This window comes from Bombina bombina, chromosome 1 (assembly GCF_027579735.1).
Source record: "Bombina bombina isolate aBomBom1 chromosome 1, aBomBom1.pri, whole genome shotgun sequence".
In the NCBI taxonomy this organism is placed as follows: Eukaryota; Metazoa; Chordata; class Amphibia; order Anura; family Bombinatoridae; genus Bombina; species Bombina bombina.
The window spans coordinates 1,456,958,103-1,456,970,862 of NC_069499.1; the positions used below are offsets into that span (position 1 = coordinate 1,456,958,103).

General features: G+C 40.5%; 1 protein-coding gene across 2 annotated transcripts in view; it reads left to right on the forward strand.

The window, feature by feature from the left end:
* The window catches only part of PGS1 (phosphatidylglycerophosphate synthase 1), a 398,675-nt gene that overhangs the window by 122,203 nt on the left and 263,712 nt on the right, over positions 1-12,760 (forward strand). The window lies entirely within an intron of this gene.

A 12,760-nucleotide genomic window follows, 5' to 3' on the forward strand; every position in this document is an offset into this window, starting at 1 on the left:
TAAAGTGTCTTTGACCTCTGTTTTGCCTGACCACTCTAACAGAATATCCTCTACCTGCTGTAAAGTGATACTGACCATTGCTTTGTCTGACCACTCTATTGGAATATCCTCAAACCTGCTTAAAGTGACTTTGACCTCTGCTTTGCCTGACCACTCTATTGGAATATCCTCAAACCTTCTTAAAGTGTCTTTGACTTCTGCTTTGCCTGACCACTCTAACGGATTATCCTCTGCCTGCTTTAAAGCTACAGTACATTGTTTTTTCCAAACTGTTCATCAAGTTTTCAGTTTGTCGTGGTCCTGCATCATTTGTGAGTACTCAGGTTTTCTTTTTCCTGCATACTAACTTTTTCTTTCCTGAGTGGGTCACGTCCTGGGTTTTTCTCAGTGTGCTAGCCTGTGTGTAAATTATCACTCTAGCAATTGTACTCTAGCATAAAGTAGGAATGCAGAACTTGGGAGCCGCATAATTTTTGGTTCAGTACACTGGATAGCGCTTGCTTATTGGTGGCTACATTTAGCAAAAGAAAAAAATTGGGTTTAGTATCCCTTTAATATAACAATGTTGGTTATGTAAAGCTGGGGAATAGGTGGTATAACATTATCTATCTTTTTAAACAATAAAAAAATCAAGTAGACTGTCCATTTTAAAGGGACATGAAACCTACATTTTCTTTCATGATTCAGATAGAGAATAGAATTTCCTTCCTAAGATAGGGAGAGTCCACGGCTTCATTCCTTACTATTGGGAAATACAACACCTGTCCACCAGGAGGAGGCAAAGACACCCCAGACAAAGCCTTAAATATCGCTCCCACTTCCTCATTACCCCTTTCATTCTTTGCCTTTCTTAATGTTAGGAGGTGGCAGAGAAGTGTCAGAAGATTCGGAGAGTCCTGAAATAGGGTAGCTGCCCTTCGAGATAGGACAGGAGTTTTACGTAGTCATGTCAACCTCTCAGTGAGAGTATTGATGAAAATTAGTGTCTGGAGATGCAGGGATAGTTTTTCTGCGAAACCATCCAGACTACTGCTAACAGCTCCTAAGCAATCAGTGTTGTAATAACAGGGGAAGTACTGTCTTACACTCCATGTGACCAGGTGTTGTCTATATTCATTTCCTCCATTCTGGCTGAGAGTTGAACCTTAGGAGAGCGTTTCCTCTGCTAACTGTCTGGGTCTAGGAGGTGGTGAGTGCCCCAGCCATTGGGAGTATTAAGGTGCAGTTTTCTATAATAAAAAAAAAAAACATAAAAAAAAAAAAAAAAACACATTTTTATTTGTGTCCTTCTGTGGGTATAACCTGAGCTATGGAGGACTCTGACATGTTAGAAGGTACTCCTTCTGTACTAAATCATACCTGTTTTTATTGTGAGGAGGCCGTGGATTTCCTGCCCACTCAATTATGTTCCACATGCCTTAACACCGTTATAAAATCTAAGACGGGCAAGCCTGCTAAGGCTCTTAGTCCCTCTGAGCCGTCTACCTCTCAGGACTCGGCGTCCCGTGAGATTACTACCCTTGCTACATTATCCACTCCACATGCAGTTCCCCATAGCACATCTAATCCTCCATTTGGAGGGGGCCTTCTTCCTGCGGACTTTGCCGCGCAGTTACAAACGGCGGTGTCTGCGGCCCTCAGTGCATTACCTCGCTCTAACAAACTCAAGAGAAAGGTAAAACATAGCTCTCCTGACCCGGAGTCATCAAAATATTTATCGGATTTAGCTATTATGTCCCAGTTATCCGATAATGAGTTAACTTCTGTAGCTTCAGAGGGAGAACTTTCTGGGTCGGAGTCCTTAGCGTCTAGGCCTCCTGCGGCGGAAGAAGTGTCCTTTAGATTTAAAATGGAGCACTTGCGTTTTTTATTAAAGGAGGTTCTGTCTACGTTAGAGGTTCCAGAGGCCGCACTGCCTGAAGAACCTATGATACCTAGACAGAGTTAACGAAGACAGGAAAGTTCCTTAGACTTTTCCTGTGCCGGTTAAGATGGTGAACATTATTAAGAACGAACGGGAAAGAATTAGTTCTTCCTTTTCACCCTCGTCTACTTTTAAAAATTTGTTCCCGGCCCCGGACTTTCAACTGGATTTGTGGGGCTCCATTCCTAAGGTGAATGGTGCTATCTCTACGCTTGCTAAACGTACTACTATACCTCTTAAGGATAGTTCTTCGTTCAGAGAGCTGATGGATAAGAAAATGGAAACCTTTCTGAGAAAGAATTTTCAACATACAGAATTTTTGTTTCAACCGGCGGCTACCTACTGGTGCGACTCTTTGTCGGAACATATTGAGGTGGAGTCTCCCCTCGAGGATATTCAAGACAGAATTAAAACTCTGAGAATTGCTAATTATTTTTATCTGTGATGCGAACATGCAAATTATTCCCCTAAATGCAAAGGCATCTGGCTTTGCGGTCCTAGCCCGCCGGGCCCTCTGGTTGAAGTCTTGGTCTGCGGATATGACTTCTAAGTCCAGACTCCTTTCTTTTCCCTTCAAGGGAAATATTTTATTTGGTCCAGGCCTGGACTCCATATTTCTACGGTTACCGGCAAGGGTGCCTTCCTACAGCAAGATAAGAAGATGTAGTCCAAGGGACGACAATCTTATAATTTTTGTTCCTTTCGTTCTGACAAATTCCAACAACAACAATCCTCCTCCAAGCCAGAGCAACCCAAGAGTACTTGGAAGCTGTCTCAGTCCTGGAATAAATCAAAGCAGAATAAGAAGCCTGCTGAAAACAAATCGGCATGAAGGGGCGGCTCCCGATCCAGGATCGGATTGTGTAGAGGCAGACTGTCTCTTTTTTTCAGACGCCTGGTTCACGGACATACAGGATCTGTGGATCCTGGAGGTGGTATCTCAGGGCTACAAGATAGGCTTCAAATCTCATCCGCCAAGGGGCAGATTCCTTCTCTCGAATCTGTCTAGCAGACCAGAAAAGAGGGATGCCTTCATAGGTTCAGGATCTATCCTCCTTAGTTGTTGTCCCGGTACCTATCGAAGAAAGAGGTTTGGGGTTTTATTCAAACCTTTTCGTGGTCCCAAAGGAGGAAACTTATTCTGGACCTAAAGGGCTTAAACAAATTTCTCAGTGTCCCTTCCTTCAAGATGGAGATAAGGTCCATCCTTCCTTTAATTCAGGAAGGCCAGTTTATGACCACTATAGATCTGAAGGACGCTTAACTTCATGTTCCAGTCCACAGGGAACACTTTCAGTTCCTGAGGTTTGCATTCCTGGACCATCACTTCCAGTTTATTGCCCCCCCTGTTTTGGCCTAACTACTGCTCTGAGAATCTTTACGAAGGTTCTGGGGGCTCTTCTAGCCGTTGCCAGAACTCAGAGTATTGCAGTAGCCCCATACTTGGATGATTTTCTGGTGCAAGCACCATCCTTTCATCTGCAGAAGAATTCTCGGAGTCCCTTCTCAGTCTTCTTCGTTCACATGGATGAAAGATAAACTTGGAAAAGTGTTCTCTAATCCCAAGTACCAGGGTGGAATTCCTGGGTACTATAATAGACTCCATATCCATGAGGATATTTCTTTCCTAAAATACGGTGAGTCCACAGAATCATCAATTACTGTTGGGGAATATCACTCCTGGCCAGCAGGAGGAGGCAAAGAGCACCACAGCAAAGCTGTTAAGTATCACTTCGCTTCCCACAATCCCCAGTCATTCTCTTTGCCTTAGGTGCAAGGAGGAGATACCGGTGGCTTGGAGGTACAGCCTAGGCTTTATAGTTCTGCAGTTGCAGGTTCAATGTTTTTTGTTTCCTCCAAATCCACGCTTCTGGCGTTTCTTTTCGAGAATGCGACCTTGTTTGGACTTGGTCTGGCAGAATTATCCTCCAATTTTGCGGGTGAAAAAAGGGTTTTTCTACCTCACGTCAAGAGAGTAAGACTAAAGGAAAGTTTTCCTTTAACTTTTTCTGCAGGGTCAACACAACCATACTTAGTCCAATCTAAGATTTTCCTTCTAGATTATCTGTATCCAGGTATGAGGAGATGCATTCCTTTAACTGGGTTCAGGATCTTCCTCTCTGGGAATGATAGTTCCAGTCCCAATCTGGGAACGGGATCTAGGTATTTACCTCAAGTTTCTCAGGTTCTGGCCTTCAAAGTAGTATCCATTCTCATTTAGTTCAAGAGGGCCTGTTCATAACTAACATAGACCTGAAGGATGTGTATTTATTTTTCCCATGATATTGATCTTCTCAAGTTTTTGAGTTTCGCCTTCTTGGAAAGAGTTTTCGGTCTTCTTGGGGTATTGCAAGGGTGCTTTTCCGGACAAAATATGGTTCAGGTGTCATCATTCCTTTGATCACACTCTTTCAAGAGATCTTGTCCAATCTACTTTCCCATGAATAGGATATGAATCTGGAGAGGAGTTCCCTTATTCCATCTACAAGAGTGATTTATTTGGGGACCTTAATAGATTTTCTATCTGTGAGAAGATTTCTAACAGAGGTCAGATAATCAAGGATGATTTATTCCTTTTTCTCTCTCTGCAAAAAGCCCTCCGGTGGCGCAAGAACAGAAGAACAGGCTGGGAACCAGGAGATCCTGGTTCAGATCCAGGCATGGCTGTGACACTCTGTGCATATTGTCTACTATCCGGCCAACCGCAAGTTCTATTGCTCCGGTAGATTGCTTTACCATCTTGCAACTAGAAGGTTGGGAGTTTGGATAGGGTTGAATTGTGGCGATTCCTGTCCGCTTGCTCAGAGCAGGCGGCAGGGTTATGGAGCAGTGGTCTTTAGACCGCTGCTTCATAACTGCTGTTTCTGGCGAGTCTGAAGACTCGCCAGAAACACGGGCCCACAAGCTCAATATGGAGCTTGATAAATGTCTTAGCCAAGAGAGGTTTCTCTGAGAGTGTCATTGATACTCTTATTCAAGCTCGTAAACCAGTTACTCTGCGTATCTACCACAAGGTGGGGAGGACCTACTTATTCTGGTGTGAAGAGTGTGGTTTTTCCTGGCACAGAGTTAAGGTTGCTAGAATCTTATCTTTTCTCCAGGATGGGCTGGAGAAGGGCCTTTCTGCTAGTTCCCTGACGGGACAGATTTGTCGGTTTTATTGCACAAGAGACTGGCTGAGCTTCCAGACGTGCAGTCTTTTGTTAAGGCTCTGATTAGGATCAGACCTGTGTTTAGATCTGGGGCTCCTTCTTTGAGCCTCAATCTTGTTCTTCGGGCTTTGCAACAGGCTCTGCATTCTGTTGACATTAAATTGTTATCTTGGAAGGTTCTTTTTTTGACTATTGCCTCTGCGCGCAGAGTTTCTGAGATCTCTGCTTTGCAATGTGAGTCCTCTTATCTGATTTTTCATGCAGATAAGGCAGTTTTATGTACTAAATTAGGGTTTCTTCCTAAGGTTATGTCAGATCGCAATATCAATCAGGAGATTGTGGTTCCTTTCTTGTGTCCTAATCCTTCATCGAAGGAACGTTTAATTATTATTTTGGATGTGGTTCACGCCTTGAAGTTCTATCTTCAGGCTACTAAGGAGTTTAGACAATCTTCCTCTTGGTTTGTTGTCTATTAAGGGAAGCGTAAGGGGCAAAAGGCTACTTCGACTTCCTTTTCTTTTTGGTTAAGGAGTGTCATCCGCTTAGCTTAAGAGACAGCGGGACATCATCCTCCTGAGAGGATAACGGCTCATTCCACTAGAGCAGTGGCTTCCTCTTGGGCCTCTAAGAATGAGGCCTCTATGGATCAGATTTGTGAGGCAGCTACCTGGTCCTCCTTAAATACTTTTTCAAAATTTTACAAGTTTGATGTTTTTGCTTCGGCTGAAGCAGCTTTCGGTAGAAAAGTTTTGCAAGCTGTGGTGCCTTCAGAATAGGGTCCGCCTCTTCCTTTTTGTTCCCTCCGTAATTCATTCAGTGTCCTCTGGAGCTTGGGTATAGTTTTCCCAACAATATGGAATGAAGCTGTGGACTCTCCCTATCTTCGGATGGAAAACACGGCCCCTGTCTGTTTTTTCTTGTTTATGGGTGGTTCCTTATTATTTATTTTATTCTTTTGGTAACATTTATACCCTAATGTTTCTCCTACTTTTCCTTGTTCCCTCGGCAGAATGACTGGGGTAATGAGGAAGTGTGAGGGATATTTAAGCCTTTGGCTGGGGTGTTTTTGCCTCCTCTGTGTTGCATTTCCCAACAGGAATGAAGCCGTGGACTCTCCCTATCTGGAAGGAAAGGAATTTATCTGGTAAGCATAAATTATGTTTATAAACGTTTAAATTTACTTCTGTTATCAATGTTGTTATATTCTCTTGATATCCTTTTATTGAAAGAACACAAATGCACCACTGAGAGCTAGCTGAACATGTCAGTAAACCAATTGAGGCATATATGTGCATCCACCAATCAGCAGCTAGCTCCCAGCTCCTGAGCATACCTAGGTATGCTTTAAACAAAGGATACCAAAATGATAAAGCAAAATAGCTAATAGAAGTAAATTGGAAAGTTTAAAATCGTGTACTTTATCTGAATTATAAAAAAAATTGGGGGGGGATTTCATGGCCCTTTAAGTTTAAAAATGTTCCATTCTTATCACACTAAGGGCATGGGTACAGTGAGAAATTATATGTGCTAATTTTGCGAGTAAACAAGTAAGTTGTTTGCTCTTTTTTACACAATCTGTTTCTACAATAATTATAACAAAAAAACTCAGCACACCTGAAATGCAAAAAATACAACAAGATTTTATTATAGAGTATCTAAATACAATTCTAAAACCTGAATCCAACCCTTTCAACCCATCCACTCATGCAAAGCACATTCATTCATAAAACAAACTGATTCGACTCAGGCGTCCCTGGAAGAATCAAAAGAAGGCTCTCACAAAGACACTGCTCTTGTATATTCAAGAGTATATCCTAGAAAGTTCATTTGAAGATGGACAGTCCCGTAAACATACTGAACTTTCAAACTTGTATCCAAATGATTATTCTTTGATGTAAGCTAATAGACAAAGTTGCTGTGAACATTTCTTTTTACAATTAGAAACATATCCTCTTAAGCATGAGGTTTAATAAGCATTTCCACAGGCTGTGATAATTATGTTTCTTTTAGCAAGTGTAAGCACATCTATATGTTAGTGCATATTGCAAGTAAATGTCAAAAAGCCGTTAGTTCGTCCAGCATAAGTGTAAAAGTCAATCTGTATTCACTCTCAACCTACTCCAAGGCTCTTTCAAAGTTCCCCTTTATCGAACCACTCATGCGGTAGGGTTATATTCAGCCTGAGTATCGGTGTGTGGCAATTCTAACAGTTGATGTCACAACCTATGCGTAACATATGCAGCGTCTCCCAGCACTATTGTGTTAGTATATTAGAGCGTCTCTAATGCAGTGGAAGCTGTAAGTTAAGACAGCATATGTATCACCAATCATCTGTGTGAGCTGGTATTACGTCTGGATTAGTATGGAAACTGGCCAGTTAAAACATGCATGTAATTAACTTTTATGATACTTGCAGTTCCATGTCCTCTCGAACAGATAGGAGTGCCCCCGACTTTAATCCACTCGTGCGGACGGGAAAACAAACACCACCTGTTATGATTTCATCTCATTGTGGAACAACGGCTCTGTTGGTAATTCTTTGTCTTTAGCATCAAAAGGCCTTGTATCGGGAAGCAGTTCAGTGAGCAGCCTTTACACTCCGTTGTGTCTGTTTCTTTTTATGTTTAGTTTAACAGATTTGTCTTTAAACAAGGGAGCGCTGTTTAATATCCCTTTAAGGAGATCCTGGTGCATCACTGCCCCTGATTTTGACCTGCCAGTCACCCTTAACAAATACGTTTTTGCGGTGTCTTAACTTAAAGAGTTTAAGAAACATTGATCATATTACGGCTGCTTCTTAACTTGCAGGAAGCAGCCTCCGCTGTCGAATAAATGGAGCACAATGTCTCAAATTGTACTGATGTACATTTCAGATCTAGATTATGTGACAATTTAAATATACTGATTTACTGTTTGTTTTTAATGCTAATTCGTTTATAATGAAATCCATCTTTTTTACAGTGGCATCAAACATTTTTGATTTAGTTACTACATAATATTTTATTTTACTACTTTTCAGGACAAGAGTGCAAATTTTAGAAAACACATTTTTATACGGTGTATGTATATGTATATGTGTTATATTTCGATGTGTATATATTTATTTTTATATATATATATATATATATATATATATATATGTGTGTGTGTGTGTGTGTGTGTGTGTGTTTTCAAATAATAAAAAATAATAATAATAAAAAAAAAAATATATATATATATATATATATATATAAAGCAAAGAATGGGTTTGTGATATCAGCGCAAATTAGGTGTAAATCTCAGAAAATTCCTATTAAGGAATACTAATAAAACACTATGCAGCCCCAAATTACCTATTAGGATCGTGGGATCCCCAAACCCCACAATCCTAATATAGAAAAAAAATTTGAGCCAAGACGAAGTAAAATATGAGGGGCGCTCAGTGAGAAGAAGAGTGTATGTTAACAGAAACTGGGTGGTATGAACTCAGCCGAGAATATTATCAATAGTCGCAATATGAACAAATGAAAGTGGGAACAATGTGTCAAGTGGTATAGAAAATGTTCCCACAGTTGGTAATAACCAAATGATTGAAGGTCGGAGGGGTCTAATTGTAGTCGCTATAAATTGTTACAATATACAATATTAGGCTACGATTCAAATATAGAACACACAATATTAAACCATAAACAATAAACACTCATAGATAATCAATTGTGCAAAAGACCCCAAGTGACAAAAATACAAATGAAATGCGCAAAGTACAAGTGTTAGACGCACAAATAGTGATAAAATGACAGTCCTTAGATAATACTAAGTAGAAGTGGTGAGAGTCCCAAAGCTGTGTGGCACACTTTCCCCTCAGGGGATTCAACTTACTCTCCTTAACCTCAATCAATATGAGGTAAGTGTCGCACAGGGTAAGTAGAAAGAGCTCCTTCGTGGTATCAGGTGTCCACCGGCTTGGAAATGTCTCCCGGCACCTCCGCTCACATATCTCAGGTACACCGGTAACTACCGCAAACACTCAAACAGTGGCCTCTGTCACAGCCCCTCAGTGAGTCCCGTTAGTTTACCATAGAGTTTCGGCCGAAACTCTATGGTAAACTAACGGGACTCACTGAGGGGCTGTGACAGAGGCCACTGTTTGAGTGTTTGCGGTAGTTACCGGTGTACCTGAGATATGTGAGCGGAGGTGCCGGGAGACATTTCCAAGCCGGTGGACACCTGATACCACGAAGGAGCTCTTTCTACTTACCCTGTGCGACACTTACCTCATATTGATTGAGGTTAAGGAGAGTAAGTTGAATCCCCTGAGGGGAAAGTGTGCCACACAGCTTTGGGACTCTCACCACTTCTACTTAGTATTATCTAAGGACTGTCATTTTATCACTATTTGTGCGTCTAACACTTGTACTTTGCGCATTTCATTTGTATTTTTGTCACTTGGGGTCTTTTGCACAATTGATTATCTATGAGTGTTTATTGTTTATGGTTTAATATTGTGTGTTCTATATTTGAATCGTAGCCTAATATTGTATATTGTAACAATTTATAGCGACTACAATTAGACCCCTCCGACCTTCAATCATTTGGTTATTACCAACTGTGGGAACATTTTCTATACCACTTGACACATTGTTCCCACTTTCATTTGTTCATATTGCGACTATTGATAATATTCTCGGCTGAGTTCATACCACCCAGTTTCTGTTAACATACACTCTTCTTCTCACTGAGCGCCCCTCATATTTTACTTCGTCTTGGCTCAAACATATATATATATATATATATATATATATATATATATATATATATATATATATATATATATATTTTCAGTATATGGCCGGGTTATAATACAATATATTTAATAATTATTCTTTAAAACAAACCCCCAATAAAATGCATATACAAAACAATTAAAATGAATGTAAATTCGTAAATTCTTTATATTAGTTAAAATTTATAGACACATTGAATTATATTTATAGGAACCATGTTATGAATCAAACTCCTACACGTTTATGCTGTTATAATATGCTATACAAAGATCATAAAAATAACCTTATTCACAATAATCTCCCAAATCAGAGTTGCATTTAAATATCACAATGAGATGCCAAGGTATGATTTGTTAACTTCCAGACAAATATACTTATGCTATTTAGCCTACAATTTATCCTATATAACTCTAATTTAAAACATCAGAAATTATATATATTATTTGTGCAAACAACCAACTCCTATGCCAATTTATCTGAGCTGAAATAAATTACGTAGCATACAAAAGACTATCTTAAAACTATATGGGACTGTGAAAATGAGTTTAAAATACAAAGTGCCCTTTTAAATTTACTAATTATAATTAGACTGTAGCAACAATGAATGTATTTGCTTTAAAATATAGAACAGTCATACATCACCCATGAATCAATTCAGTATTCCAGTCTTTTCCAAATAGATTCAGATCACCTCATATGAAGAAAGGTTATTGCATAGATCGAGAAGTGAGTCTCAGCTTTTTTGCTTAAAGTGATTGTGTCCCAAGTATGGCAGCCAGTTATTCAATCACAAGTTTCAGCAGACAAAAAAATCTTTTTTTTTTTCTCTCTCCTTGCATTGAGGTTATATCATGTGATATCCCTCCCCCTTCTTATTGTAATCATTCATGATCTGAATTCGATAGGCCCTTAACGGAGCTTGTCTCTGATTCGCCCTTGCGGAGCTTGTCCTTCTCATTGGTTATTTGGGAGACGCCTCCCTGATTGGCTAATCTGGCTCTGAATGTTTTCCAATAGATAATTTATTTGGTTGTCATACCAGTTTTAATCCCCTAGGGGGCAGCAGACAACCGCAAATATAGTCTCACCATTAATTATTGCCACAATCCAAATATCTCCTTATCCTATATAATAAAAGGCCAAGTGTGTTTGTCCGAAGCTGTCATGCGCAGTAGAGACTGTGCGCAAGGACAAACACACCTGGCCTTCCAACTGATCTGGCGTGTGGTGGAGTGAGCATGGCTGGACGGGTGTGATATGGGCGGGGCCGGGCGTGACGCGGGCAGGGCCAGATGACGGGCCGACCAGACTGCCGTGAGAGACTATCAGAGAGATCTAAAGAGGGGGGATAGAGAGAGCAGAAGAGTGGGGATAAAAAGAGGGAGAAAGACAGCAAATGAGAGGGGGGAGAGAGCACAAAAGAGAGGGGGGTGAGAGCACAAAAGAGAGGGTGGTGAGAGCACAAAAGAGAGGGTGGTGAGAGCACAAAAGAGAGGGTGGTGAGAGCACAAAAGAGAGGGTGGTGAGAGCACAAAAGAGAGGGTGGTGAGAGCACAAAAGAGAGGGGGGTGAGAGCACAAAAGAGAGGGCGGTGAGAGCACAAAAGAGAGGGGGGTAGAGCACAAAAGAGAGGGGGGAGAGAGCACAAAAGAGAGGGGGGAGAGAGCACCAAAGAGAGGGGGAGAGAGAGAGCGTAAAAGAAAGAGAATGCAAAAGAGAGGGGTTGAGAGAGCAAAGGAGAGGAGAGAGAGAGAGTAAACGAGAGGAGAGAGAGAGCAAACGAGAGGGGGGAAGAGAGAGAGCAAAAGAGAGGGGGAGAGAGAGAGCAAAAGAGGGGGAGAGAGAGCAAAAGAGAGGGGGGAGAGAGAGAGAGAGCAAAAGAGAGGGGGGAGAGAGAGAGAGAGCAAAAGAGAGGGGGAAGAGAGAGAGCAAAAGAGAGGAGAGAGAGAGAGAGTAAAAGAGAGGGGAGAGAGAGAGAGCAAAAGAGAGGGGGGGATAGAGAGAAGAGAGCAAGGGGTTGGACCGCTGTACTGCAAAAAATGGCCCGTGCACACGGGCTTTTGGACTAGTATTGTTTATATTCAACATACTATAATTCCTAGCATTAATAAACCTCTATTGTCAGCATCTATATTTCATTTAACATAACAGAAAATGTACAATTTGACACCAAACACCAGTATTTATCAATTTCTATGTTAAAATAGAAAAGATCCACGTATATCCGTGTTTATGGCTAATATTCATAGGATATCTTGCTGTCTGTAAAATAAAGAAACAAATGTTGTTAAAAATGTCAAGCATTTATACATCTATTTGCAGTATTTATGAAGCTCAGCAAATATTTATGTAATATGTTACTATTAGTCACTGTTTCTTAGGTCCACAAATACACATTTTTATACAGTATTTAAAATTATACAGGCTGTATTTTAAAATGAATTTAACAGCCACAATACAAACATGTGTTTCTGTTTGGTTCAGTACATGTTTATCTGACACCGCAGGTACCAATTTGCATCGAATTTTGAATGGTCACTTTCCCACAAAACTTGTCACTTGTCTCAGACTTTTAGGCTCTCTCTGTATTGAGCAGTGAGGGGGTCTGTAAATCTATTATCCATTTTAGGCAGAAACCTCCATATATGGACCTACACATCTGGTTGTTTCAAAATGCTAATATTTACTTTGAAGTGGCCCACTGGCCCTATCTTATACAAAGCTCTAAACCTTTGTTCTCTCCTGTGTAATTTTGCATATTGAGTGGGGAAGGATTGAATTGTGTTCAGCCAGGCATCTGTCTCATGACCTCAGAATTTCAATACATAGAATGTGTCCAGTGATAAAATAAGCATTTTCAAATTTAATATTTATTATATGGTGTTATAGACATTTTTAAAGAAATACATTGATGATCTTCC